This window comes from Triturus cristatus, chromosome 2_2 (assembly GCF_964204655.1).
Source record: "Triturus cristatus chromosome 2_2, aTriCri1.1, whole genome shotgun sequence".
In the NCBI taxonomy this organism is placed as follows: Eukaryota; Metazoa; Chordata; class Amphibia; order Caudata; family Salamandridae; genus Triturus; species Triturus cristatus.
This window is the reverse complement of record NC_140582.1, coordinates 62,743,652-62,768,466: the sequence shown is the minus strand read 5'-3', so window position 1 is coordinate 62,768,466 and position 24,815 is coordinate 62,743,652. Positions and strand designations below refer to the sequence as shown.

At 46.7% G+C, this 24,815-nt stretch overlaps 1 protein-coding gene across 8 annotated transcripts in view; it reads right to left on the bottom strand.

The window, feature by feature from the left end:
* SLC4A4 (solute carrier family 4 member 4) overlaps positions 1 to 24,815 on the bottom strand; it is a 739,594-nt gene that overhangs the window by 494,811 nt on the left and 219,968 nt on the right. The window lies entirely within an intron of this gene.

Sequence of the window (24,815 nt, the reverse complement as noted above, 5' to 3'; positions counted from 1 at the left end):
CTTTCCTAGCCCGCCTGAACTGAGTCCCCTCGCACTGTTGGATTCTCCTCTGGACAAGAAACTGAGTATAGCCCACCAAACTTCTTGCATTATATTTCATGACAATAATGTTAAGTCCACTATATCAACCTAATTTGAAAAGCATAGGTGGAGGTAAGAATAATGATGATATAATTACTGTGATGATGAAGTGGAGGAGACGTACTAGAAGCAATGTTATTTTAGGTGGACATTTTCGACCCCAATATAGTGTCAAACAATGAGAAATTGTAATGACAGAAGGAGAACATGAACCATGGTCTTCGAGGAAGGACATGGGTGATGAACTCAACCACTACTGCTCCTGTGTTGGTACTCATTGGCAAATAAGCGAAAGTAATTAGGGCGATGAGTAGACTTGGTTTATTTTTTCATCTAATCCCATCACTGGATTTAATTTGTTGATTCTTTTAAGACAGGTTATGTCACAACCTGTGCACATGATATAACCTGGTTGTTGCAAAAGATAATGGCTTACAACAGGCAAAGGACAGACAGCCACAGACCAAGCAGGGGCGACTCCTCCGTTATAGCGGAGGAGCGCCATCCCACTGAAATGCCACCAGAGATGAAAAATAAAATAGTAATAAAGTTAATTTATTACCATTTCATTTTACATCACCCTGTCCGAAACAGAGTGTCGGGCAGGAACGCTGCTGAATCAGCAGCATGGAGGAGGGTGGGTTGCCTTTTGCACTTGTTTAAAGTGTGCATGTCTTTTTGGCCGGCTGTCTTGCCACGGCCAGCCACACATGTGCACTTTACACCTCTCTAAGACAGCTGGGTTAGAGAAAGCAAAAGCCTCCAATGCTCTTGTGAGCACTGATAGAGGCCGCTCCCACTAATTCTGACGTTGCTCTGATGCTGTGAGAGCAGCGCCAGGATTGGTTAAGAGAGTTAGCTGGGGCCCTTGAGTTACGAGCGAAGAAGACTGGAGCAAGGATGACGCAGCACCACCCACCACCCATTTGCCCACCCCTTCACTCACCCACGTTTGCAGTGCCAATGACTCCAAGGCTGACATGACAGAGCCACAAGTTGGAGGACAGAGGCAAAAAAGGACACATTTTGTGCTCTATCCATGTTGCACCATTTCATATCACTAGAGTTCTCACGCTGACAGAGCTCTTAAAGCACAAGTTTGGTGCTGATACAATTAAGTGCCAGCACCTTTTACACTTGCTGACCTTTCTCTTTCACAGGCTTACCCTGAACAGTTCCAACCCAAGGCCCAGAATGGTTCTTTGGGGCCAGTGGAGCACTCACATACCTCCAGCATCCCTCTAAGCTATACAGGCTGCTGTCAAGGACAAAGCCTATAGTAAAGCAGATGAGTCAAGCAGGTGAAAGGAAAGCAGGGGTGGGAAAATAGAAAGGGTGTGGAGTGGGAAGACAAATGCAGGAGACATTTGGTTACCCTTCAAATAACCCCATACTAGATCCATATGATCCATTTTAGGTGTGCCGGGGGAGAGGGGGTTCGAGGAAGCCCTCCTTGCCAGGATGTAACTAGCTGAAAGGGAGGGAACTGGCAAGTCAGGGTCACTGGAAGAGTAAAGAGGAACGCCAGTGAACGGCTACAACATTGAAGCAGATGGCATGCTGATCTCTGACAAACCCAGAGCTTGCACTAGGCTGTCCTAGTCTGAAAAATGACGAGTTTTGATTAAAGAGAATTTTGTTTTCCAACCCGTACACAGAGATACTAACTAAGGAGAGCTATCTCTAGAGGGTCACCTTCAGAAAATTCTTGTTGTTCCCAATAAAGGTTCCAGAATCCAAAACCTCTTGGCTAAAAAGCTGGGTCTAGGGATAGCTCTGGTGCAAGGCATCAAAGAACAAAACTCCCCATATAGTGCTTGAGGTCTAACTAATGTGGCAGACTAGCATTGGATCCCACCTCATGGATTCTCACATCAGCCTCCGCTCCATCCTCAATATGATGAGGGTGCCAACCATCCTTCAAGCCACTACGCACACTGTTTCAAGTCCCAGTGTTAAATCCTGAATGCATTCTGGGTGTTGTAGTCTTGTTTTATTTCCAGTTAACTAATAATAAGGTCAGCACACATAAATTCAATGATTTGTATGTGAAAAGTTAAGGAATGGAGACAATGTCTGTAATAACCTGCAGAAGGTGATTACACTAACTATGACAGTGAGTATGCATTCAGGCGTATTCAGCATAGCTTTCACGTCCTAGAAGCAGGAATGGTTATCCTAAAGCATGTTGGTAGTGCTTCATGAAACATAAATGTGGCATCAGGATCTAGCTGACGTCCAACATGACTGCAATACATGCATGTATGTGCAGTGGCGGCAGCCGCCTATCTAAAGTAGCAGGACGGCTGTGCTGGGAGGGCGAGGGGCTGGGGGGGGAGAAATAATATCAAAGTAAAAAAAAAATGACTTATCTGGCGCTCCACTCATGGTGACGGCCACCTCGCTGCTCCCCTTGTCTGGCAGGAAGGGGGTGGGCCCTCAAGGCACACGCTCCACACCTAATCCAGACGCTCCTCTCATAGTATGAGAGCAGTGCCAGGATTGGTCTGAGCGGCCTCGTTTGCCGCTCATACAGTGCATTGGAGCCATACCCGGCTGTGTAACACAGCTGGTTTGGAGAAACATAAGTGTGCATGTGCGTTTGGCTGGCCTAGGACGGCCAGCCCAACACACATGCACACTTATAAGTGCACACAACTCCTCCTCCTGACATGACCGCCCGCCCTTCTCTATACTTATTGTGGGGCTCAGACAGCATAAATAAAATGAGAAAATCATTGTGGTATTATCATTTTATTCATCATCTGCTGGTGCTGGGCTGTGGAACGATTCTCCTCCGCCTTTACGGAGTAGCCGCCCCGTGTATGTATGTATTTATTTATCTATTTATTACAGGGTTTTGGAGAGCCTTGTGAGTTGCCTTATTGTTACTTTAGAGTGTGAAACAGGATCAGTAAAAGCGGAATAGAGGAAAGTTGGATTACAGTCATCGAAGAGGACTTCCCAGCCGGACATTCTTCCTTGCAGCACCCTTCAGTCGCATTCAAATGTAGACGAGCAGGATAAGTTCTATTTTCACCTTCTTCCTGAAGTGAATGTACTTTGGAACACGCCTCTGGCTTGGGGACAGGGTATTCTGCATCCATGGGACCTGCACTCTAAGGGGCTGCCATCTGCACTTCAGATGTTTGCAGGCTCTTTGTGGGATCACATGCGCACTCGATGATCGTAAGAAGATGAGATGGTCATAGTAGGGTTTGCGCACTGTGGATAGGATTTGGGGCCATTAAGCTTAGAGTACAGTGTGATGGACCTTGAATATCATTTTCGTCTACACTGAGCTTGCAGAGCAGTAAATTCAGGTACACAACGGGCATATATGTAGACCATAACGGATGTTTAATGTTAGTCATCTCAATTGTGTTTAGTTTTGAGACCTCAGAAGAATGAAAGAGTGAGTGAGCCTTTTGGAATTTACTGTGGGGCCAAACAAACATCCCTGGACTGGGTGCGCTGGACCCTCAGCCAATGACGGGCACATTCAGGGACTTGGTTCTGAACCCTTCGCAGCCTGTTGATGACAGTCGCGGCTTGCATGACCCGCGGGTGGCGGGGCCGTGAATGGGTCACGCGGGGTTCACGCTGGAGTTTGCACAGGGGGAATTTACTTTTTTTTTTTTTTAATTACCATACCAGGCCCTGCACCGCCTCTGCTCCTGGCCGGGTTCTGCGTTTTCCTGCTGCTTTCCTATGCCTATGGATAGGCCGTTTTCTCTATGTAGGCTGCATGCAGCCTACATAGATAAAATGCAGAGTGAGCATGACTGGTTTGGTCGGCCCCAGAGGGCCGACCAAACAGTCAGGGCCCACAGCATTGGGCAAGCCACTTCTCACCAACCCGCCCACCAGCCCGCCCAAAACCAGGCATACCCTTCTGCTTTCTCGCAGCGCAAGAAGCAGAAACATAAAATGGTATTTAAAATACCATTTTATGTTTCTGCTTCTCGCACTGCGAGAAAGCAGTGGGGCGACGCTCCTGCGCCCTAATGTAGGAGCCGCCCCTGGTTGATGAGTTTCTTCAGGAGTCCAGAACAGATGGCATAACCAATTACCAAGGTAGGCCATCACCAAGGCACTTGTCAGTAATAACCAATCACCAAGGTAGGCCGTCACCAAGGCAACTGTCAGTACAACTCACTAGTCTGTACAAAGGACAGCAGAGCGGTTTCCACAGCAGTGAAACTGCAAATTAGTGTTGTTGGTCACTGCTATAGCTAGTCCAATGGCCTGTTTATTGGATAGGGGAATCATCACCATATAAGGAACACAACGTTGGAACCACCTCTTCCTGCTCATTCAGAGCACTGAGGAACTTCGCTCTTGCGCAAGAATGAGAACAAGTCCATCTGGCAGTATTTCGCTGGTTGTGCAATACGGAATGTAGTAAACAAGGTTGCCCCAGTCTACATCAACGAAAAGGGCTTGCATCATGGCAAGTAGGGAGGAAATAGTTTACAGAACCATTGAGAACCATTTACAACACATCTTCTTGCTCAGAAATCACTTTACACATGCAGGAATCATAGTACACTCCGTGAATAACATTTTTTAAAGACATGGGGCAAACCGATTTTGCTCCACTTTTTATAAACTATGTATAAAGCGGACCTAATTTTGATAGATTTTGCCTCACTGTTATAAACATCATTCCCATTTGAATAATGGAGAAATTAATATTCTTAACGAGTGAGAACATTTTTATAGCGCTCTGAACCCTCTCTTGGAGCTGATCACCTGCTTGACTATCATAGATAATGGCGAGAAGGACAGATTAACAAAAAACTAAGATAGGTGATATCTCTTAATTTCTTATTCTATAAACAAAGCAAAAACATAATAAAATCAGTTTAGTCCATGTTTGCCTTGGTGTAAATTATGTTTGCGCCATTCCCTTCTAGAGAAGTATCAAACTGATGAAAATGGATTTGCACTCGTCCAAAGTTTCTGTCATATGTCCCATGTGAGGCCTGTGCCTGACCCTAGGAACCCTGAGCGCCTGCACCTGCGGTCCTGGCACAAGGTAAAGCCGCCACCACGCCATATTAGCCGCCGTTGCTCGACAAATTCACAGAAAATGATTAAATGTGAACTAATCCCAGAGACCGCGGCCCAGTTCTTATCCAAAAGCACAGTAAAGCGCACTCTCAATTAACAGCCGCATTAGCATGCGCCCAGTAATCCCTACACGTCCAGCCCTTACCAGTTCATCAATTTTGCAAGATTAATAGGGTGCATTTTTCTATATAGTCCTTTTTCTCTGCCTCTGAAATATAGTTACAAAGACCCTACAGTTTCAAGAGCACCTGATGCCACTCGGGAGGCAAACCTCGACAGTTAATTGCTGTGCCCTAGGGGTGTGTTAATGGCGGCTACATATTATTGTTTTTCCTGGAGGCAACGTCTTCCGTAATAGCCTGGTTGTCACGTTTGAGTTCACTCGTTACGTCATGTTGTTGTTTAGTGGTTGAAATAATGGAGGAAGTGTCAGATCTCCCTGTCTCGTGCAGCCTGCGTCCTTCTAGCAAGCCCCAGGATTATTCTGTTATGTACTGTACATGCTATTGTTAGTTCCTGCATCCCACTGGCAGGTATACACACGGTTCTGTTGTACATAGTATACAGTGTGGCACTGCCTCATGATAATGCCGCTGGCAAGTATCAATAGAAGCCATCTATAGACGTTCTGCAGGATTGCACTCTCTTTTAATGCATGCATCCAACTGACAAGCACCAACAAATGCCTTTTATAGACATTACACAGATTGCACTGATGGCAAGCAACGATAAAGTCCCAGATCTATATAGTATTACAGTCTCTCACACTACATGCAACCTGTTGACATGTATCGAGAAAGTACTAAAAGCATACAGTATTGCACTCCTTCATAATACATGCATCCTGTTGACATGTATCGAGAAAGTACTAAACGCATACAGTATTGCACTCCTTCATACTACATGCATCCTGCTGACATGAACCGATAAACTACTAAACAAGTACAGCCTTGCGCTCCTTCATACTACATGCATCATGCTGACATGAACCGATAAACTACTAAACAAGTACAGCCTTGCGCTCCTTCATAATACATGCATCCTGTTGACAAGTATTGATAAAGTAATAAACGCTTAGAGTATTGCACTCCTTCATACTACATGCATCCTGCTGACATGTACAGATAAAGTACTAAATGCATACAGTATTGCGCTCCTTCATGCTACATGCATCCTGCTGTCATGTATCGATAAACTACTAAACAAGTACAGCCGTGCGCTCCTTCATAATACATGCATCCTGTTGACAAGTATCGATAAAGTAATAAACGCTTAGAGTATTGCACTCCTTCATACTACATGCATCCTGCTGACTTGTACAGATAAAGTACTAAATGCATACAGTATTGCGCTCCTTCATGCTACATGCATCCTGCTGACATGTATCGATAAACTACTAAACAAGTACAGCATTGCGCTCCTTCATAATACATGCATCCTGTTGACAAATATCGATAAAGTAATACACGCTTAAAGTATTGCACTCCTTCATACTACATGCATCCTGCTGACATGTACCGATAAAGTACTAAACGCATACAGTATTGCGCTCCTTTATGCTACATGCATCCTGCTGACGTGTATCAATAAAGTACTAAATGCATACAATATTGCGCTCCTTCATAATACATGCTTTCCTGTCCCTCAATCAAGGAACACACGGGATGGTGAGGCAAGGCACGTCTTTATTTCCCCGCCTTCAAACCTGAACTGCCGCTTTCACCCGCGGCTCCTCCTCTTCCCGCCCACAGCCATGCCTGACCTTGGAATAAAGGTAAGACTGGCATGGCGACATGACATCTCCCCCTTTTGTATTTTAAATGTTCAATGTCTCTCTCAGAGTTCTTCAATGAGTCGGACGGGCCGCCGAATATCCCGTCGCGGTCGGCTGGGTCGTGATGGGCTGTGAGGATGTTCTCTTCTCCGATCACGGGTCTCTGAGACCCGTATGGGTTCTTTGTGGCTGTTCTCTTCTTGACTTGACAAGTCCGTGTCCCAGTTAGGTCTCTCAGCCCAAGTGTAGGCTGTTGGGTTGCATCTTTTGAAGTGCGACACGTTTCTGGTTGTTCTTTTGCTTCCAGACTCAGCTGTAATCATGGTTCCTTTTTTCCTTGTTACTTGTAGTGGGTGATCGTGGTAACGGTTGTCTGTTTTGGATTTCCTTTCTCGTCTCACCAGCACCCAGTCTCCTTCTCGGATATCAGATGTCATGGCCTGTCTGCGGTGGTCTGCATATTCCTTCATTTTCGCCTTCTTAGTCCGATCCAACCGGATCAGGGTCTCGTGGTCAGAAGTTGTGGTTCTGGACTGCGTGATAGCATCTGGGGTTGGTATCCGGGTGCGAGGGGTCCGGCCAAGCATCAAAGTGGCAGGACATTGGTTCGTGGTGCTGTGTGGCGTGGTCCTGTATGCTCGCAGTACTTCATTTAGTGCTGGTTGAATGTCACGGTGAGTTAGCTCAGCTTGTTGGACTGTTTTTTTTATGATGGCCATAAATCGCTCCACCATCCCATTTGCCTGATGCCACAGTGGAGTGATTTTCCGATGCTTGAAGTTTAGATGTCTCGAGAATTCTGCAAATTCTTGTCCATTAAAAGGTGGCCCATTGTCAGACTTCACCACCGTGGGGATTCCCCATGCGGCAAATGCTTTGTCAATTACCGGTATGAAAGTGGTCGCTTTGGTGGAGGAAATCTGGTGAGCGATGGGGAATCGGGAGTATTCATCCATAATGATGAGGATGTATTTTCCCGACTTCAGCGGGACAAAGAAGTCAATGGCTACGTGTTGCCAGACACTATCTGGTAAGTCCGACATCTGCAGAGGAGCGTGCGGTTCTTCTCGCCCTACCAGTTGACAGTGTGGGCAGTCTTGTAGTGTGGTCACCACTATATGATCAAGGGAGGGGAACCAGATGCATTCTCGCAGCGCTTTCTTCGTGGCTACCACCCCTCGATGTCCTTTGTGTGCTAGATTTACAATTCCCTGTCGCAGCTGGCTGGGAATGACGATTCTCCGACCTCTTAGTAATAGTCCATTGTCACTGATGGAGAGTTCGTCTTTGACATGTTTGAATGCCATGAGTTCCTGTGTGTTGATGGTGTCATTTGTCTTCGGTTCCTCTATGTGGCGCCAGGAGTCCGTGCGAACATGATGCATGATGTTTTGGATAGTGGCATAGTTTGTACATGCTTCAATGATGGCTTCTAGTGGAACAGACGGTGGGCAGGCTCGATCAATGACAAAATGAAGATATTCTTCAGCCACCGAGTGTCGCGCTCGTGTCAGAGCTTGAGGATGCCGTGAAATGTAATCTGCCAGGTTCTCCGCCTTCCCCGGTTTGTGAATGATGGTGTACGTGTAGTCTTGCCCCATCATTCTATTAACAGAGGCATCTTCGCCCTGGGGTTCCCAAAAATGGTAGTCAGCACTTGGTGGTCGGTGATGAGTGTGAAGTGCTTGCCATACACAAAGAGGTGAAAATGTTCACTTGCCCACACGACTGCCAGGCTTTCCTTTTCTGATTGAGAGTACGCCTTTTCGGTGTCAGTAAGGCTGCGGCTGGCATACGCAACAACGTGGCGTTGGTCGGCTTCATCATCATATTGCGCTAGAATCACCCCTAGCCCATCAGGGCTGGCATCTACTGTGATTTCTGTCTTTCGCTTGGGGTTGAAATATGCTAAATTGATGGCTGAACTCACCGCTGCCTTGATTTAGTTAAAAGCTCGGTCACACGTGGCCGACCATTGAAAACTTTGTCCTTGACGAGTTAGTTCCCTCAGAGGGTAACTGAAGGTGGTGTAGTCTTTGATGTAGCGGGCGCAGTAGCTGGCCATACCCAGGAATGAGCGGATATCGCTGAAATCCTGCGGCTGCGGAGTGTGCGATAGTGCTGACACTTTTTCGGGGTCAGGTCTCATACCCTCTTTTGAGAAGATGTGTTTATAGAACTTGAGAGTCGACTTATGAAACTCACATTTGTCCTGATTGAGTGTGAGGTTGGCATCGAGGAGGGAGTGGCACACTCGGTCTAGCGCTTTATCGTGATCTTTCTGGGTCTCTCCAAACACCAAGATGTTGTCACTGTAATTGAAGGCATTTGGAATGTCTTGTATGAATCGCCGAACAGTCTCCTGGAAAATCTCAGCAGCAGATGAGATCCCGAAGTTGACGCATTTATACCTGAAAAGTCCTTAGTGTGTGGTGAATGTGGTGATGTATCTTGATTGTTCATGCAATTCGAGCTGATGATACCGTTTGTTAAGGTGAAGTTTCGAAAAAACAGTCGCTCCATTCAGGCGTGTGATCATATCGCTGATGTGCGGGCCTGGGTGTCGCTCCCTTTTGATGGCTGTGTTTGGGGCTCGCATGTCTACGCACAGGCGTACTTTGTTGTCCTGGCCTCTCTTGGGCACAACCACTACCGGCGACACCCATGGAGTGGGTCCAGTTGATCTTTCTATGATGTCTGCCTTTAGGAGATCTTGGAGTTCGTCATCTACCGCTTGTTGTTGGTGAAAATGCACTTTCCTGTGATACTGTGCCACTGGTGTCACTTGCTTGTTTATGTGCAACTTGACCTTGAAGTGAGCTAGCTTTCCTAGGCCGTTGAACAGCTTTGGGAACTTGTTGATAATGTCTGGCGAATCGTCCACTTTGTACAGGATCTCAACTAGCTTTAGGCATTTCGCCGTTGGCAGGCTGAGGAGACAGTCTGCCGCTTCCGGGCTTTCAATCACGTGGATTTGTGCTTGAATTTTCCTGTCCTTGTAGGTCAGCGTGGTACGAAATTGTCCTAGACAAGGTAGCAGTTCTCTGGACATCCACGTGTAGACCCGTACTGCGGCTGGCTTTAGTTTCGGTTTCGGGTTCATGGTCTGGTATTCAGTGGTGCAAATGTAATTGAGCGATGCGCCTGTGTCTAGAACAAACTTGCCGGAATGGCTTCCTATTCGGATGTGTAGTCGCGGGTACTTCTTCAATCTATCTGGATCCGCCACCATGCACACATATTCATCACTGTCTTGTGAAATGGGTGTAAGAGAGGATGATTCTCTGGACGTTGATCATTGGGATCGGTATGAGCTGTATGACTGTGTACTGGATATTGATGAGCTCGTCGAGTGGTCTCTCCGTCCTTGTACGGCCCTTGCATGATGGCGCGATCCTGTGTTTTGCTTGGTCTGTCTCGTCTCCGTGCGCCTGGTTTGGCAGGCGGCTTCGAAGTGATTGTCTTTTCCACATCAGTGGCATTGTTGGCCAATAGCTGGACATTGACCCGTGTGCGGGTAGTCTTGGCCACACCGGTAACACTGTGGAGGGTGTCTACGGGAGTGACTGTTCTTGGTCCCTCGACGGGGTGACTTGTACGAGGTGATCCTGCAAATCTTCCCGAGGTGTGACGGTCTGGACGGTGCCTCGGTTCTGTGTGAGATTGCACGCGAAGAGCTTGTTCTTTTTTTTCAGTTTTACTGGCCTCCATTTTCTTCGTGTGTTCTTCTGCTTGATCATTGATGAGAGTGAGTTCTTCTATTTCATCTAGAGTGCAGTGCTTCTTCAGTAGTCGGCGGCGTAGTGATTCCGATTGACATCCGTCAATGATTCGTAGACGCAGCGCATCTTCTGTGGTGAAGTTGTCGAATTCGCAATAGCGAGCTAGACGTTTGAGACGGGAGATGAAATCGCCCATGGGTTTGTCTCGCTCCTGAGACGCGAGGTTGAATGTGTAGCGCTCGTAATCAAGGTTGCGCTTGGGAAGGAACTTCTTTTTTAACGTTTCTCTCATGCCCTCATATGACGCAGCGTTGGCCGGAGGTAGGTCTTTGATGATTTGTCCAATGTCTTTACCTACGAGGTTACGTAGGGCTATGAGCTGATGGTTGGAGTCACGGACTTGTGACCCCTTCATGAAGTCCTCAAAGTCCTCAAGCCAACTCTTCCATGCGGGGCACATGCTGCTACCAGACGTCAGTGGTAGTGGTTCTGGGGAGGCGCAGGTATGATACACCCATGAGCATCGGTCCAGGCGGCAGGCCACTATGTGTTGTGTATGTGTTGTCAGTATCCAACATGGTGGGGTGCAATGGTAGGCATCAAAGACGTTCGCCGGGGTTCAGTATCGCTTTGGAAGGCTCCAGGGGTCTTTTTGGTGTATTGCCTGACCTTAAGATTGCCGCCGTACCAGGAATAAGCTTGGCTGGTGCAGAGTGCCTGACTTTAAGATGGCCGCCAAAGGAGACTCATGCAGGCATGCTCCAATTCTCACATGGGCATCATTACTGAGCTTACCCCTATTTGCGCGCTGCCTCTTCTTACTCCTGTCTTGGAATCAGGCCTTCAGGGACATCTCCCTAAGTGCGGGCCGCATGCGCCCACCGTCCGTCGTTCACGCTTCTCCCTTTGATCTGAGCGCTCCGCTCGCATTGGCGGCAACGCGCGCTTCTTTTGATCTGCGGGGATATCGAGGGGGTCACTTGGCATCCCACCTTCGTCGCCAGTTTCCTGTCCCTCAATCAAGGAATAGATAAGGAATGAGCAGTTCCTAGGGGTGCTGTCTAAGACAGGGGAAAGGGGGGAAGGGGAAGCACAGGTCTTTCTTCGAAATGCCCTCACACACCCCAAGGGATGTCATGCTTCATCATTTGGGCATTTGCCCCTCGTCTGGCCGGCGCTGCAATGCCTGACGGGCTCCCGAAACCGGGGCTCTTTATCGGGGATCTTTTGAAGAAGCCGTATGGGTGCGTGTGGGTGTGAGGGCCAGGTGGTGCACTAGGGGTGAGATGGATAAAAAAGGTTATTAGAGCAGTCCTACTAATTTCAGTTTTAATTATTGAGGTAGCTCCAACCTTATTAAAATTGTGAAGAAGCCCTGTGTAGGAAATAATGTTCCCTAAGGGCTAGTCTGGGCCCCAGAGCGAGGGTAGGACACCGGCAAAGTTGCTCGTCTACCGCCGCTCCGGAGCAACTATTGTGCTCTGTTCCTCCCCGTCAGCCGGAATTAGGCCATTGGGGGTCTTGGTACATCCCAGTACCAGTTCTCCATTAACTTCCTCCTGCCGTAATCAGCAACCAGTGCGATACGGCGGTGCACTTAATTCACACTTACTTGGTCCAGACGAAGTGCCATTGACCCCTTCTGGGGCAGATGGGGCACGAAACATGTTGACCACACTCACTTAAGACTAGCCCTTAGGGAACATTATTTCCTACACAGGGCTTCTTCACAATTTTAATAAGGTTGGAGCTACCTCAATAATTAAAACTGAAATTAGTAGGACTGCTCTAATAACCTTTTTTATCCATCTCACCCCTAGTGCACCACCTGGCCCTCACACCCACACGCACCCATACGGCTTCTTCAAAAGATCCCCGATAAAGAGCCCCGGTTTCGGGAGCCCGTCAGGCATTGCAGCGCCGGCCAGACGAGGGGCAAATGCCCAAATGATGAAGCATGACATCCCTTGGGGTGTGTGAGGGCATTTCGAAGAAAGACCTGTGCTTCCCCTTCCCCCCTTCCCCCTGTCTTAGACAGCACCCCTAGGAACTGCTCATTCCTTATCTACTACTTCATTGGGGCCTACGAGCAGGACCTAACAAACTCGGCTCCGCGTCCCTCCTTTTGATCAAAACCTCAATCAAGGAACACATGGACACGGTGTGGTGAGGCAAGGCACGTCTTTATTTCCCCGCCTTCAAACCTGAACTGCCGCTTCCGCCCGCGGCTCCTCCTCTTCCTGCCCACAGCCATGCCTGACCTTGGAACAAAGGTAAGACAGGCATGGCGACATGACACATGCGTCCTGCTGACATGTATCGATAAAGTACTAAATGCATACAATATTGCGCTCCTTCATAATACATGCTTCCTGTTAACATGTATCGAAAAGTACTAAACACATATAGTATTGCACTCCTTCCAAATAAATGCATCTTGTTGACAAGTATCACTAAAGTGCTTTTTAGATGTAATGTATTGCATGCTCCCATAATACTTGCACCCTGGTGTCAAGTACCAATAAAATGATAATAACATTTTTTTCTGTTTGCATTTATAGTTTTATAGAGCACAGGCAGCTACTTCCTAAGAGGTAGACTAAAGACAGATCAAAGAAGCAGGATACATGAGCTCTCTTAACAGGCCAGGGACAGAATAACATTAAAAGACTAGGGACACATGTACAATCTGTTTTGCCAGTTGCAAACAGGCCGAATTGCAGAATCGGGCTGTTTGCAAACACAAAAAGGCTTTTTGGCATGTACAAAGCCCCAATAGCAAATCGGTAATTTGTTGAAAATTTGGGTTGTGCGATTCTGTTTTAGGAAGGGGCGTGTTAAGGGCATCTCTTCCTAATAGCAACTCGCTGGGCCATGTACGAATGCTTTGCTACTGGAATACAGTCACAAAACATTCCCTTTTTACCACTAAATTCAATTTGGTGGTAAACCATTCACAAATGGGAAGGGGTCTCCAGGGGACACCTTCCCCTTTGTGAATGCATGTGAAAATGTTTTTTATGAACAGGCAGTGCTCTCACCGACCACTGCCTACTCTTAAAAAATGAAACGGAAATGTTTTGTTTTTCTTTTTGAAACGCATCCCATTTTTCTTTAGGGAAAATGGTCTGTATTTAAAAAAAGAAACGTTGCTTTATTTAAAAGCAAACACAGACATTGTGGTCTGCTGTCCGCAGCAGGCCACCGTCCCTGTGTTTTAGCGATTACCAATGGGTCCCAAATTTCAGTCTACCTCATGAATATTAATGAGGCAGGTCTATTTGCTACCCACTGGGAATCACAAATGAAACTCAATAGAGTTTCGTACAATTGAAATTTCGATTTACAAATTGCGATTTGCATGGAATCGCAATTAGGAACTCGCAATTTCTAACGTACGTTCATGTGGCCCTCATTTCTTAAACTAAGCCTAAACATATGAGTCTTGACCAGTTTCCTGTTGGTTGTAGCCTGATGAGCAACAGTAGTGAATTCTATGTTCTAGCTATGAACGCTCCCAGATGACATTCTCCCTGGCTAACTTTCTTAAATTGGGAGGGCGAAATGAGGTCAGCATTAGAAGATCTCAGTGCTTCGCCAGGAGCATACAATGAAAAGATGGAGTTTCTGGATGTCTTGTAATTTACCAGAGATATGATTTTATGACAGAGGCAGAGCACTTTAAACAACCCTCTTTTGTACATAGGTAGCCAATTTAATTTGTCAAGATGTGCAGAAATGGACATATTTCTTTTTAGGCCTATTAGCTAATCTAGCAGCAGGGTGCATCAGGAGTTGGAAGTGATGGATAAGGTATTTAGGCACACCCACTAGAAGAGACTTGCAAGAGTCCATGCCGTATTGCTTCTAGCAGGCTTAGGTATGTAAGGCAGGATCTTCTTAGGAACATACAATAATCGGACACCGGTTGTGCATACAGATTTCATATGGGCTTCAAAACTGAGGTTCTTTTCTACTACCACACCCAAAATGTGTGCAGGAGGCACAAGCACTATAACTCCGCAAGCTCCATTGGCCACCATTTGGCGGTCCACTTCATCATAAATTCTTTTAAAACTTAGTATCATCAATTCTTTTCAGACCTTGCATAGTATTGCACTCTCTAATAATACTGGCAGGTACCAATAACATCCTTCTATACACTGTATATAGTATTCCAGAGTGTCAATGTGATGTGCCTCCCTTATAAGTACAAACCAGTCCAGTGATATAGTTCATATAGTATTGCAATCTCACTTAGTACCTGGCTAGTGTCGGCAAGTATGAATACATACACAGAAGAAATAGTATAGTAATTCTCTCATACACCATGTATACCTTATGATGAGGACCAACAATGCCCTATTATATACAATATACAATACTGTGGTCTCATATCATCTGCACACTGATGAATACTGCTCTATTAAACCATTCAGACTATTGCACTCCTAAAATACTTGCACTTACTTTACGAGTACTGAAGTGCTGAGTCTGCCTTGCTATATACTGTATATAGTATAACACTAGTTCAGAGTAATTCACACCTGCTGACAAGTCCTGAAATTGCCATTTTAAATATCATACAGCAGTGGTTCCAACTTAATCATTACTGGAATCTAGCGACCCTTCACTGAATCATTATCAGAATCTAGGGACCCCCACTGAGTCACTATTGGAATCCAGGAACCCCAATCTTAAAGCATTTTGATGATTTGAGCCGCAAAACAACACAAAAAATTATAAAAACAAGCATTCATAAAACAAATACCCCAATGATGAAATACTTTACTTAATTCACAAATAAAAAAAATAATCAAAACTTTAATTTTAATGGGACGATTGGAGCTTTTCTAAGTTCAATTGAGGCCGCCCATCATCTGTGCTATATTTAGTCTGATGCACTTGTACAGGCTCCCACAAGTTCATCTGAGGATACTAACTAGTCCTTTAAATGGAAAAAAATAAGTGCAGGTACTCATTAAATTGAGCTAGGAGCGTGGTAGTGGGCGGGGTTAGAGGCGGGGTGAAACATGATGATACGAAATTACTTCTATTGCCCTTGCACTGCCCTGGATAGTTGTCTCAAACTTTCCACATGTGTAGAATAACAGCAACATATGCTAATAAAGGTTGGTGTGAGGACCTGTTGGGAACAATGGAAGGCGCTTCTAATCCCTGAATGCAGCCAAGCCATCAACAGTACTATTAACACTTTTGAGCTAATAATCAATGTGCCTCAGGACAAGAGAGAGAAACTGGCATCTATACCAGTTGCAGGACATATCAATACCTGTGAGAAATGTCTCAATATAACAAAATGTGTTAAGTTGTTACACAAAATGAAGGTCGAACACCAAATGTTAATGTTTCCTTGTTTTGTAATATTTGCAGCTTCTTAATGTCATACTGTTCCTACTTACTTGCATTTGGCGCAATCCTTATATATTCAAGAGTGCTCACACATACACACAGAAACAACCATTTCTTTTCAAACACCTCCTGAGTGTCCTCATTCTCTTCCTCTGATTTCGTTTCTCTCTCACACACAAACATACTCGCAAAGACTCTCTATCAGGTTTCACATCTCTAAACTCTTGATCCCACTCCCACTCACTTCTCTCCCATTTGTATGTAATTCTGTCTCATTCTCTTTACCCCAATTTTATCCTATCATTCTCCACCATCACTCTTTCTATTTCTAAGCTGCCGTCTCCATGCCTCTCTTACTCTTTCCATGGCTGTCTCAATCGCTTCCCCATCTCTATCTGCACTTACCCCTTCTGTCTTACTATCTTTTTCCCCTTTAAACTCTCCTCTGCTCCTTCTATCTCTGACCCTTCACTCTTCTCCTTCTCTCACCCCATTCTCCCTCCTCGCCCCTTGGGAGAAGGTCCCACGGCTGGTAAGATTTCAGTGCAGACAGTGAGCACTGCAGGGTTCTGAGCATGTGCAGAGCCCAGTAGGGTACAGGTCAGGGGCATAACAATATACTGGCCTCTGATAGGAAGGTCAATAGACCACCTCTCACCTCACCTGGGCACCAGGGAGGCCGCTTAGGCCATTTCCACCACCTCATACCTGCCCATCATGGACTCCATGTCCCAGCAGGCGGGCGAGGTGCTGATTGATTTGCAGGGGAAAGTGAGTCAGGGGAAAGACAGTCAAACCCTAGTAGGAGGCCAAGGGGTGAACATGGCCCTTCTTACCCGGGTTCCTACGTGGCCACTCATGCAAACGTCCTCTCTCCTCCCACTCATTCAGTCTGCACACATCACCGTGCCCCAGGCAGCTAATGTTCCATACACATACACAAACTAACAAAACAACCCAACATGGAGGCGCGGCAGGGGGCTATTGAAGACAATGAGAGCTTTCATCTCGGTGGTGAGGGAGCAGAGGCCCACCTGCCCCAGCTGCAGGCCTGCAGTAGGCCGTTCAGGGCCCATCGGGCCACTTGCCTCAGCTGAATGGTACAGACAGACCGCAAAACGACCAACATGCTGCCAAAAAAACAGCACACCGCTGGCCCTCACGCACCAGCCCAGTGCCCACCTTATCAATCCAACCTGGAGTACCACTACTCTCCTTGGCAGTGAAGTGCCGGTACTCAGCTTGGTAAAAATAAGAAGTGTCGGTACTCAGTTCCTGTGAGTACGAGCCCATTTAAAGCACTGATACAAACCTATGTTCTTGACCTGTAATGACAAACTCCTTTACATTTGCAGGACACTTAAAAAAAAATCTTTCACATTTTGAATCTTTAGTTACATACACTTCATGAATCTGTTATCAGTATTTAATTTTCTAAGTAGTCGAAGACCCTTTAGTAGGCGTCGCGGACCCCCATGGGTCCGCGGACCACATCTTAAGAACTGCTACTGTACATTATGGTCACTCTCATAGCACCTGCAGTCTGCTGACATGTTGCAATGCTGTTTTTTATATAGCATGTGCAATACTGCACTTTCTCACAATATCTGCATGCGTCTGCTATATACTGTACAAAGAATTCTCCGTACAGTTTCACGCTCTTTGCACCTGCCCCTTACTTATATGTTTCTCCGCCATCTTGTAAAGTACGGCATTGCACCTGCCGCTTCTTCCCAAGAGGCAGCGCTGTCCTCCTGCATGTAAGGCTGTGCCAAGTGAAAAGCACGTGTTTTACATTGAAGATAAACAACGGATGCCATTCCAATTAAGCGGACGTTTGGAGACGAAAATTGAGCAATCTCCTGGCTTACCTCACCACCAACAGAGGCCGTCTGGAAGGTTAATGGTTAAATTGAAGACATGAGAGCGCGGCAGGTCCCACCAGAGACCACGCTCGCTCTCTGTCAGTGTAGACCAATTAGCGCAATGTGCTGTGTAGTCTCCTGTGTTTTCTACTGCTCAGCAACATGCATTTCCCTCTCACATTCCGTTTCAGTGCCGGAGTTGTCCATCTACCACCAAACTAGCAGCACCCTCTAATTAAGCCCAAATGGATTCTGACAGGACGCGAAAAGACGGCTCGCGCAATTGTGCTGACGTCCTGTGAGTCCGGCCAGCCCCTGCAAACGAGAGTATCCTTCCTGCAGGGCAGTCAGCATTGTGTCAGGCAGCATCAAGTCTGAGGGAGGACCAGGGCTAACTGCGTCATGCCCGCGGGCAGAGTACCGGACTCCCTGCTTGTTATTTCACATTGTGACTAACCGTGCACGCGCGCGATGTAGACCACAGCACAACATAAAACAGGGAACTGACATCAGCAATGCCTAACGACCCTGCTTCACAATGATAACAAGGGCAAAATGAAGACTGGCCTATCCAGGCCCGGCTCGAGGAATTTTTATTTGGGGGGGCCAAGGATGCACTCAGGTGGGCCACTGTGGGCCCGATTTGTCACTTATATGTCTAGCCAGGCCTGCTTCAGAATCCTCCTTTATCTCTCCTTAGTCTTACAAGGGCCCAGTAAAACGCATTATTTTCTTTCCAAATCTCTTTCTAAATGTTGTCACTCTCGAAAAGTGTTTTTTCCCATGTAGTGTCCCTTTGATGGGAAGAGTTTTCTGAGGTGGGAGTATCAGGCAAGTGACACTTCTCGGGCTCTCCCTCATGACCTCCTCCTCGGATTCCCTCACTGCCACACTCCACCAGTGCCCCTCATCTCTCCGTAGCCCCTCCTCATGACCTCCTCCTTGGATTCCCTCACTACCACCTTCCACCAGGGCTCCTCGTCTCTCTGTAGCCCCCCCATTGACCTCCTCCTCAGACTCCCTCACTAACATCCTCCTCCAGTGCGCCTCATCTCTCTGTAGCCCCTCCCCCTCATTACCGCCTCCTCAGATTCCCTCTCTGCCACCCTCTTCCAGTGCCCCTCATCTCTCTGCAGCCCCTCCCCCATTGACCTACTCCTCAGATTCCCTCACTGCCCCCCTCCACCAGAGCCCCTTATCTCTCCATAGCCCCCCCCCCCATTGACCTCCATCTCGGACTCCCTCACTGCCACCCTCCACCGGCACCCCTCATCTCTACCTAGCTCCCCCCGTCCCCGTTGACCTCCTCCTTGGATTCCCTCACTGCCACCCTCCTCCAGTGCCCCTCATCCTTCTGTAGCCCCTCCCCCTATTGACTGTTTCTCGGACACCCTCACTCCCACCTTCCACAAGCACCCCTCATATCTCCGTAGCCCCTCTCTCATATGCATTTCATATGTTGTATAGCATTACTCATATCAGTGTAGGGTGTCACAGTACTTTACATCATGCGCACATTATACAGAGACAATCAGTCATGCAAGTATGTAAATCAATCTACAGGGAATGTCACATAAGCCAATGAGGATTACAAGGTGTAGGAATCACGTGTCATCCATACTGGTGGGCAGTATATTTTAAGAGGGTTTGATCTGGAAAAGCACAAACTCAGGATTTAAAGCAGTCCCCAATGGTTAGGGGTTGGCTTTACTGATAAAAATATATACCTGCCCAAACAAACTCATTTTAGCAACATTAGAATAATGAACGACTGGGGAAGTTCTAGCTATATTACAACACAAAAAAAATGAAAAAAACGAAGTTCTAACTATATCTTTCAGGTTTTCATGCAGCTCTTTGATGGCAGTTCATGGGTCACTATCCTATGATAGGATTGTAACTTCTGATCTGCAAGTAACACAAGAATCTCTGTGACAGGCAGTAACCCACTGAGCTATCCACATAAAATACAGTTTATCTGCATTTCAAAACTATCAACAGACAAAGGATTTACAGGATCATTAATCACAAGTTATCTAGACATTTGTATTGTTGTCTTACAACTGTGGCAAAGCCAGCCTTGATAATTATAAAAACCGTTTAAATAAAGCATACAGGAGGTATGTGTCTTTCTGGGCCTTCACTGATGATTTAAAAAGAAGAGCAAATAGCCAGACATTCTCTCACCTGCTGGGTTTCTCCTCATGAACCCAGGGCCGGACTGGCCATAGCGGGCACCGGGCAATCCCCCGGTGGGCCGCACGGGTGGGGGCCGGTTTTGGTCCCCTGGGGGCCGTTTTTGTTACAGGGCCGTTTTTGCAGCATATCTGCAAAATCGGCCCTGTAACAAAATCGGCCGAAAACCGGCCCCGGCAAAGAGCTCGGCGGCACGTCGGGGGGGGCCTGCCGAGCACTTTGCCAGGGCCGGTTTTGGTTCCCAGTCCGGCCCTGGATGAACCGATCTGATAAGCAGCTGCAGGGGCTAGGAAAGGTGAATCCGAGAGAAACAAACTTTTCTTTTCCAGCGGGAAATACTAAATGAAATATCCACACAGAACGGTTAATGTTACCCGGTGCCAAAGAGAGGATTTGTCCCCTTTGATATCCCCTGTTTTACCTGCATGAGTGGGCGGGGACACAGCCCACCTTTCTAAAAGGAGATGCGTAATTGGGGGTGCCTGTGAGAGAGAACCCAAGCCCAATCACACAACTCCCAGAACAGGAAGAAAAACAACGATCGGAGGAACGTTTTCAATGAAAGTGGCCATTTACTACTAGCCTTCGTGTCGTCACTGCCAGGGCCAAGGCTCATGCTTGGGTGGGCCTGGCCCACCCGCTAGAACCAGGCCTGGGCCTATCCCAATTGGGAGTGGCAGGTGTTGATGTTATTAGTACCTTGGGTGGAATACTGAGTTTGGCTCAGACAATCAGAAAGCGGGCACTAACCACTGATGTTTTCCTGAATTATATACTTGTGTTGGCATGTGTAAGAAGCAGATACAGATAGTGGGAACATTAATTTGCCGCTATTGGGTGGCATGAAGCAGTGGGTACTAAAACTCTTTCTGCTTTCATGTCATGGGTATTTATAATTATTACCCCCATGTCAGTCCTCCTTGTCACAGTAAAGCCATTGAGGCCACCCCTGAAACTCGGGCCGGGGAGGTGAAGCCGGACCAAATAGGGACCCGCAGGGAATGCCTACCGATGGCAGGAATACCTGGAAGAGTGAGGCAAAAGCCAGTGAAATTTACACACAGCGATTGATGTGCGTGTTTTGAAACGATCAGTAAAGGAAGGAGTACATGGCGAGTAAGAGGTCAAAAGGAAGGGCACGATACCCCCTTATTACAATTGACCCTCACCAATGAGATGCGCACCCTCGCCACCGAGAAGTAACCCTTGCTGAGGAGAAGTGATGAGTGCTGGGAAAATGACATGCAAGCAGACCACTTGCCAGTAGGAACCGGCGGGAACCGGGGTGCCCCGCTATCGAAGGCGCATCAAGAGTGGTAGCGGTAGGGCAGCCTGGGCTGCTCCGGAGAAGACTGAGGAATTTGGTATCTGGCCCAGAAGCACTAGTGAGGGTGGAGCAAAACGAGGAGCCTTGAAAAAGAGCAGGCCGCTGTGGTCTGGGAGGGCTGCAGCAGAACAGTGGAGCGGTAACCAGAGCTGCAGTGGGCTGGGAACAGAACATGCTGTGGCGTATTTGGCCTGACTGCAGTAAGCTTGACTACGAGGAGCGGGGCAGTGACGAGGTTCGGTGAAGCCCGCGCAAAGTATGGCAGGGAAGAACAGCAAGGGAAGTAAGCAGGAAAGGAGACCAGCCCGCTTCAGGGAAGGAGAAGCTTGAGAGTAGGAGGCGGGCCAGCACGAGAGAGGCTTGGAGCTAGTCGGCGGGAAAAGCAGTAGAGGGCCTGAGCTGGAAGATGACCGGCAGGCCCTGCTTGATAGGGCACAGGTGCTTTTAGATTAAAGAAGCAAGGAATGGCTCAGCGAGCACGTGATGGATTGCTTGGAGGAAGGGCCTGCAAAGAAGTGCAAAGAGGCCCAGAAAGGAAGAGCAAAAGTGGCAGCAGAGGCCCCAAAACCCGGTAGTAAGGGGCTCGCAGCCAGAATGGCGGCCTCCTCCAAAACGGGTGAAGTTTGGGCAGAGGCAATGGGACGGCAAGATGCAGCATCACATGGCCAGAAAGGAGCCAGGGAAAAGGCAGCCAGAACAGTGCAGTCCGGCCACAGAAGGAGTGTCAGACCAGCGACCCCACTCAAGGAAAATGAGAACAGCGATTTGGAGGGCACCAGCAGCGATGGCCCACAGGAGGGACCTGTAGCCAACACGGCAGCACTCAGAATGGCAGAGAACACAGCAGACTACAGTGCAGTAGCTTGTACTGGTGAGCAACATGTGCAAAGCAAATAGGCAGGGCTGCATGCAAGAGTGTGGGAACAGCCATAGGGGCCTGGGGGGCATCAGGGAGCATTGCCAATTACGTTGGACATATTATGTCAAAAACCAACAGAGGGGTGGCTCTTTCTCTGGGTCAGTGCTAACTGGTGCAGAAAGAAAAGAACTGACATAAGTGCACTAAGGTAGTGCTTATATAAGTGATGCGGAAAACGCACGTAAGAGATCGACACTACATACCGGCGCATAGGGGTACTGCTCATGCAAAAATACTCCCGATCCAGTCTGACGCCTGAGAAATTAAAAAAGTAAAGAATCTGTGGCTAGATGTCCTAGTACAGTTCAGTAATTTGAGGCACTATATTCTCTTCAGATGTACACATAATTAATACATCATGCTTCAGGTTCCTTTGGCATATCTTATCAGAACCCTAAAATAGGTGGTATCTACAATAAACATTTGTGTTGTTATATTAATCATGCAATTGTTATGAAACTTCAGTTATGTTAATTATTGTAATCCACTCAAGATCATGTTACATCACTTTGCGGGAAGATTCAGGGTTAAAGATCATGATGATTTCACTTCTGTAACGTCATTAAGGTCAAAGGGTGTGTGATGACACTTCCACTACCCTTGGAATTTTGTTGAATCGACATCCATGCTAGTTGCATTTAATTGACAGGCCCTGGTTACATGTAGTACCATTTACTGGGGCTTACAAGTTAATTAAATGTGCCAATTATGTGTAGGCCAATTTGACCATGTTTTAGGGAGAGTGCACACACACTTTAGCACCGGTTAGCAGTGGTAAAGTACCCAGAGTCCTAAAGCCAACAAAAACGAATTCAGCAAAACAAGAGGGGTGAAGGCAAAACTTTTGGGAACTACCACCTAAGGGTGTCAGGTAACTCAGAACACAAGACATCTCTGGGATTTTCATTTGATTATTTACTTGGTTATGAAGTCGGATGGCAAGTTTTGCCCGGCCTTAGACCTCAAGAATGTCAACAGATATGTGAGAAAGATATTGTTCAAAATGGTTCCACTATAAATGGTGCTAACTTTGGTATCATGAGGAGTTTTTTTGACATCCCTCGATCTGCAAAACACATATTTCCACATAACAATTCATGTGGAACACCAGAAGTACCTAAGATTTGTCATGGAGAACTCTCACTATCAGTTAAAGGTTCTTCTGTTCGGCCTGTCATCATCCCCATTAGTCTTTACGAAGGTACTGTGTCCTGCGGCAATGTCTCTTCAGATGCAATGTATACATTCCCTGTTTGCATGACCACATGCTGATTGTGTCATAGTCTCTTTGAAAGGCCGCAGTTGATATAACACTGGTGTACAGCTACCTAGAATCATTAGGGGCTCCTTCTGAATTGGTAAAAAAACACCACTCATTCAAACTCAGCAGAAGAAGTTCATAGGAGCTTTTCTCGACACTCGAAAGGGGCAAGTTTTCCTGCCAGAAGGAAGGAGGTTGAACTGGTTGCTAACAGCTATTGAAGAGGGGACTTATCCCTAAAGATCATGAACAGCTTCAAACATTGGTAGGAATGTGCACATTTTGTGCAAAATTAATTCATCATTTTGCCACCAAAGCAGAATCTCTTCATTCATTTTTAAAGAACACAGGATTTTTGTGAGGATAAGCACAAGAGTTCGCTTTTGCGAAATAAATCATGAGCTGTTCAGTGCTTCTTTACTTTGCCCATGCTTATCTGGCAAACCCTTCTGTGTTACAGTTGACACCAATGGGGTAGGTGTTGGGGCTGCACTCTCCCAGGGTAGGGACAAGCATGAGCGCATTATTGTATTTGCGTCTTGCACCCTCTGACCACATGAACGTTCCTAATCTGTCATTGAGCAAGAAATGCTATCTTGTACATGAGCAGTTCAGCAATTCAAGCGTATGTGAAGGGGACCAGATTTGAAGTATGTACTAATCACAAACTTCTTCTTCCTATATTGAGTGCGACAAACGTTCATTCTGCTAAGGCCATCACTAGGTTAATAAGATTGAGTGCTAATATCTTAGAGTACCACGTTGATGTGTATTATTTACCTGGTGGTAAAACTAAGGCAAATTGTCTTTCTCATTTCCATCAGCCATGTGAAGATATGGTGGAAATTATTGATGATCAACAAGATGTGGGTTGTCTGGTTGCCAGTGTGAGTAGGAATGAAGAAAAAGTTTGTTGGTGAGAGGGAATGGGGAAATGCTCTTGCTGGAGATATAGTGTTACAAAAAGTCAAAGTATACAAGGCAAGGGTGGACAAGGAAGAACACCTTCCCTTTGAATTTCAGTCCTACTATAAAATACAGTTCAGAGTTGTCTATGGAAGCTGGACTATTGTTTAGGGTTGCTAAATTGATCTCTCCCAGGCTTGTCAGGGACACGTTATTCGATATCAGTCATGAAGGTAATCTATATATGATATCTAATAAGAGACTGAGAGAGATATACTGGTGGCCAGTAATGGACAGGGATGTGAAAAGACGGGT